We start from the raw sequence: 5,872 nt of genomic DNA on the forward strand, positions 1-5,872 counted from the left end.
ATGAGCTGGGATGTAGTGAGGGGTTTTTTTAAAAAAAAGAAAAGAATGGTTGTATTGTGAACATCTTCAAAATCAGTATTTTGCAGGGTTTGCAGTCTGGAAAACTCACTGTTGTTCACACACAATCAATGCTTTGGAAGGTTTTGGTTTTTTCCAAAATTGCATTTTATGCCCTCCATATATTATCACTACAGGGAATTCTGACCTGCTGACAAGTTCGTAGGCAATGGAAAACCTCAGATTGTCCATCCCGAATCTTCCCACGTTCTCCTTCATTCTCTCTCTATCTATTTTCACCACACCATGCACCTCTATTATGTCTGACCTTACAAGGAATGGAGAACTTCGGTTTTCTGTGCAATTTAATGAGGAACTGTCTAATTCACACTTCTCAAACCAATATGTGAATCGAAACACAGCTATCCTTCAAAAGTCACACTTCCCCAAATTTTGCCATGCACTTCTCTAACCAAGCAATGTGTACAGAAATGATTGTATTATGGGAAAGTGTGCAAAAGTGCATATATTAGTGAAAATAATATACAAAATGCATTATATTAGGGAAAATTGCTTGCAAAAATGTGTATATTAGTCAAAACTGCAATCAAAAATGTTTTTATTAGGAGAAAGTTGCACTAAATAGCTGCTGAATTTTCAAGTGGATAAAAAAAAAACACAAATTGCTGCAGAAATGTGAACTAATTTCAGCACATCAGCACATGCCTCAAGCACTGCGTGCTCATGTCTGCCATCCCCCAAGATGGTGGCAGAGGCGTCCCAACGGTGTTGATGTCCCTGCAGCCATCTTGGGTGATGGCAGATGTGCGTGTGTAATGGGCAGCACGTGTATCCTGATACGACAGGTAGGTGGGGTGGGTGAGCTTATTTAAGCCCTGTGCCACCTGTATTGGGCAGGGGTCGGCCATACAGCGCTGCAGGCCCAGGGCAGGCTTGTGCCTGCCCTGCCATTTGCTGTTCTCCATAGTGTTCCCAACATAGAAATGCCCACAGGTATGAACAGCACCAACCTGAGCTTCAACTCCAGGTAAAAACATTGCTTAGTCAAGAGGAACACCTGGTCGAAATAATTGGGTTGTCTGTATATTGTTTTTATTTAAACTGTAGTTAAATGGTTTTTAAAAAATGAATTGTAATGTAATGTAAAGACAGACAGACCTTTAGTGTGGTGGCACCTACCCTGTGGAATTCCCTCTCCTTAAATATTAGGCAGGCACCATCTCTGCTATCTTTTCGGCGCCTTTTGAAGACTTCCCTCTTTCAACAAGCCTTTTAAGTTGAGACCTATCCCAGTCTGCGTCTGTGTTAGAATTGCTTTTAATATGTTTTCTTTAATAATATGTTTTAACCCTTTTTTTTTTAAAAAAAAGATGTTTTTAAAGCTTGTTTTAAAAAATGTTTTTAACTTTGTTTTGTTTTAATGTATTTTAAGGTCTTTTTATGTTGTTTTAAAGTGTTTTTAGCATTTCTGTTTGCTGCCCTGGGCTCCTGCTGGGAGGAAGGGCGGGATATAAATCAAATAATAAATAATGTTATCTGTAAAATTTATATGGGTGCTCAGAACCAGCTCTTGCTCCTTTCTTTTAGTATTTTGTGTTCTCTCAGAATCCGTAAGAGTTACTGTCCCTTTAAGATTCCTATTCCTTTAAGGCTGTGTATCCTCACTGCTAAGTATGTAGAGCAAAGGTGAGGGGTAATCGCTGATTTGTTCTAAAGAAATTAGTTGTTTATTTGTCAAACATAATGCTGGCTCCTCTGTCTCTTTCCCAAGGACTTCAAAGACCTTAAAGATAAGTAAGTGTCAGCTTGACAGGAGGATGGACGGAATGTGATATCCTCTTGTATCCTTGAAAGAAGTACGTTTTGTGTTTCTTTGCCGTTGTACTACCTATATGCGCGTCTTTGTTGTTTATTATTTACTGTATTTATTTATTTTATTTATTTATTTTATTTGTTAAATTTTTATACCGCCCCACTAGCATAGCTCTCTGGGCGGTGTACAACAAAGAAATACAAATATATACAATAAAATCCCATAATAAAATACAACAAAATATAAGAGAGTAAGAAAACTAAAAACAGTTACAGCACATATTAAAACTAGATTAAGTTAGATTAAAATGCCTTAGAAAAGAGGAAGGTTTTGACTTGGCGCCAAAAAGATAGTAACGTCGGCGCCAAGCGCACCTCATCAGGGAGACTATTCCACAGTTCGGGGGCCACCACTGAGAAGGCCCTAGTTCTTGTTACCACCCTCCGAGCTTCTCTCTGAGTCGGAACTCGGAGGAGGGCCTTCGATGTAGAACGTAGTGTACGGGCAGGTTCATATCAGGAGAGGCGTTCCAGCAGGTATTGTGGTCCCGCGCCGTATAAGGCTTTATAGGTTAAAACCAGCACTTTGAATCTGGCCCGGAAACATATTGGAAGCCAGTGCAAGCGAGCCAGAACAGGTGTTATGTGTTCGGACCGATTGGTCCGCGTTATCAGTCTGGCCGCCGCGTTTTGCACGAGCTGTAGCTTCCGAACTGTCTTCAGAGGCAGCCCTACGTAGAGCGCATTGCAGTAATCCAATCACGAGGTTACCAGAGCATATACAACTGATGTGAGGTCCTCCCTGCTCAGCTAGGGATGTAGCTGGGCTACCAACCAAAGTTGGTAGAACGCTTTCCGTGCCACCAAGGCTACTTGAGCCTCAAGTGACAGGGAAGGATCTAAAAAGACTCCCAGACTACGAACCCGTTCCTTTAGGGGGAGTGTAACCCCATCCAGGACAGGGTGTATATCCACCACCTGATCAGAGAAACCACGCACCAGCAGCATCTCAGTCTTGTCTGGACTGAGCCTCAGTTTGTTAGCTCTCATCCAGTCCATTATCGCGGCCCAATATCCTATATGTACCCAATATCCTATAAATTACTAGTGAATTCTTAATAAAGTTGTCCATCTGACCACAGCTGTCTCTCTCGGTTGGACTGAGAGAGGCTTTTTGGTTGGATGGAACCTTTGATCAAAGCTTGTGTGTGAGTGTGTTTCCTTCCTAATACAGGTTCAATCCAGCTCCGTGCCTTACCTGGGGGAAGGGGGCACAATGAGGTCTCATTTAGATCTCACCCAACAATAATACATACAATATATAAATAAATAATATAAGTACAATAGATAATATGCATTAGGCTGCAGTCCCCTAGACACTTACCTGGGTTGGGAGTAAGTCCGACTGAATGCAATAGACATGTATAGCACTGTCAATCTTTGAATTATTTCAGGCAGATTTTGCCTATGAGAACCTGGAAACTTGTAGCTACAGACAAACAAACCAATGGATGGAAAGTTTATATGCACTTTATCTGCTGCACTTTAAGGGCTGTGGCTCGGTGGCAGATCATCTGCTTTGCATGCAGAAGATCCCAGGTTCAATCCCTGGCATCTCCAGGCAGGGCTGGCAGAGAACCTGGCCTGAAACCCTGGAAAGCCACTGCCAGTCAGTGTTGGCAATACTGACCTAGATGGACCAATGGTCTGACTCAGGATAAGGCAGCTTTCTGTGTTCCTATAAGATCTAGAGAGCTCATTTTGCAATGCCAGTTGTAACACCACAACCCTCGCATTGTACAGGTATCATCAATACCCAAAGTTGGTTCATAGGGCTGCCATAAGTCGTAATCAGCTTGAAGGCACATAACAACAACAAAGTTGTAAAGAAAAGGAGAGAGAGAGAGAGAGAGAGAGAGAGAGAGAGAGAGAGCAGGGCATCTGCAGACACGGTTGCACAAGCAGATGGCAATTGCATACAGGTCTGTTTGAATCTATTTTCCTTAAAGTTTGGATTTTCCACGGTCTTTAGCACGGTAGTTGTGAGAAATAATTGCTACCTCAGCCATGGCAGCTGAGGAACAAAACTAGTTAATGTTAGTGGAACAGAATTAAAGACATCAGCGGGGGGACACTGAAGAAAGGTGACATTGCAAGGCATCCAGAGAAAGGACATCTATGAGAAAAACAAACAAACAAGCCATGAGTTCAGACCAGGCTCTCATACACTGGGACAGGGATGGAGAAGCTGTGACCCTCCAGATGTCACTGGACTCCCAGCAACCCCAGCTGGCATGGCCAATGGTGCAGCTGTTATCCAGCAACAACTGGAGGGCACCCTTGGGATGGAACATAGGAAGAGGTCTGCTGGATTTGATCAAAGGCCCATGCAGTGCCATGAAATGCCACTCCCTGGGCTTGGAGCAATAGTTCTAACTTACTGGGCAGGGGAGATACCCTGATCATGAAGGTGGTTTTCCCAGGGTGAGGTTCATCCATTGCACTCCGGGTGCATTGACCTCTGTGGTTTCCCCAAATGCAGGAAACTTGACTGCATAATTTGTGCCACATCTTACCAAATTCTTCCAAGCTACACTGGAAGTGGATTGGACTGTGAAAGACCAACCCAAATTGTGTTTGCATTTTGAAAAATATGTAGGGCAGTACAATATGTCCGAAAAGAGGTCAGGTCTCCTGCTCCCCTGGTGCATTCACTATAGCTGTCCAATTTCCCTGCTTTTTAAAGTTTGATAGAAATGTCTGTTGGCTATAGGTACGTTCTTAAACAGCAAGGGTTTTTTTGCCTGTTAGTGAATTGACATTGGACATCTAGGGTGGCCAGGTACAAAAGAGGTCAGGGCTCCTGCACCTTTCAGAGTTGTGTGGAACAGTGGATTTCAGCAGGCATAGCTTATGTGACAGGATACTTCTGGATAATTGTTAAAGGTTCAGGAACCCTTTCCTTCTTTGCATCTAACCACCCGATGAACACCATGGCAGAAAGGTCTCACAGTGGCCATTATATGCAGATCAATGACGCCTCCATGTTTAGAGGCAGTATGCCTCTGAATGCAAGCACAGTTGTGGAGGGCTCTTGCCATTGTGCCTTGCTTTCGAGCTTCCCAGAGATAACTGTCTGGTCATTGTCCATTACAAACTGAGTGCAGGACTGAATAGACATTGGGTCTGATCCAGGAAAGCGCTTCTGAGGAGGGATTGATTTAAACTGGCTGAAACCCAGCCATGTTTGCAAATGGACATATTCAAAGAGAACACAAGAGCGGATCTCTCTGTTTCTGCCTCTGCCTGCTCAGATTTGGGTTTTTCCATTCTTTCATGTGCCATTCAGTGTCCTTGAGGAGCTGCACGCTAAGGACTGCTCTGTCCCACCAGGAGGCAAGCCAATCTGTTCAACTGCAAATTTTAAAAAGGACATAAAGGAGTTCCATCGACTGTTTTAACACAACAGAAGTGCAAGAGTCTAGGATTGGAAGCTCTTTCTTTCTTTCTTTAACTTCTTAGACCATTCCCCCCCCCAAAACAGCCATTTTAATTCTTTTTCTCCCTCCTTTTTGCACATTGCTGCGCACGGTGTATTTCAGAGAGTCTTCTAATGCAACCCTCTCATGCTTAACCTGGAGCTTGCTGGCATGTTCCTTGGAGAGGTGCAATATGGGATGGAGAAGGAGAGAGGCAGGGGGAAGCGGGGGCTCCTTTTCTTTGCACTTGTGCGCAGCTCTGAATGTACACCATCTGTGCCCCCAGCTGGAATGCCGGAGATGGTCTGGCACTTGAACCAGACCATATTTACAGATCTAAACACAAATGGCTGCTGCCTGATTGTTTCATGATTCATTAGGCAGACAAGCTCTCCTCTCCTGCCAGCACAGCTGTTACAGAGTAAACCTTTGTCACTTAATAGGCCTGATTATTACTTTCCATCAAAGGTATTGATCTGTGTCAGCTCTACTTAAGGGAGATAAAAGGAGGAGAAGAAATAATTTAAAAAAAAAAGGTAGAGGACCAAAATGTGTCAGAAGAT

The 5,872-nt window shown here is 43.4% G+C and overlaps 1 pseudogene; it reads left to right on the forward strand.

The window, feature by feature from the left end:
* The first annotated feature begins 4,263 nt into the window (after positions 1 to 4,263).
* On the forward strand, positions 4,264 to 4,399 carry LOC133364697 (U1 spliceosomal RNA; annotated as a pseudogene).
* Positions 4,400 to 5,872: the final 1,473 nt, after the last annotated feature.

Source organism: Rhineura floridana, chromosome 9 (genome assembly GCF_030035675.1).
Source record: "Rhineura floridana isolate rRhiFlo1 chromosome 9, rRhiFlo1.hap2, whole genome shotgun sequence".
Lineage (NCBI taxonomy): Eukaryota > Metazoa > Chordata > Lepidosauria > Squamata > Rhineuridae > Rhineura > Rhineura floridana.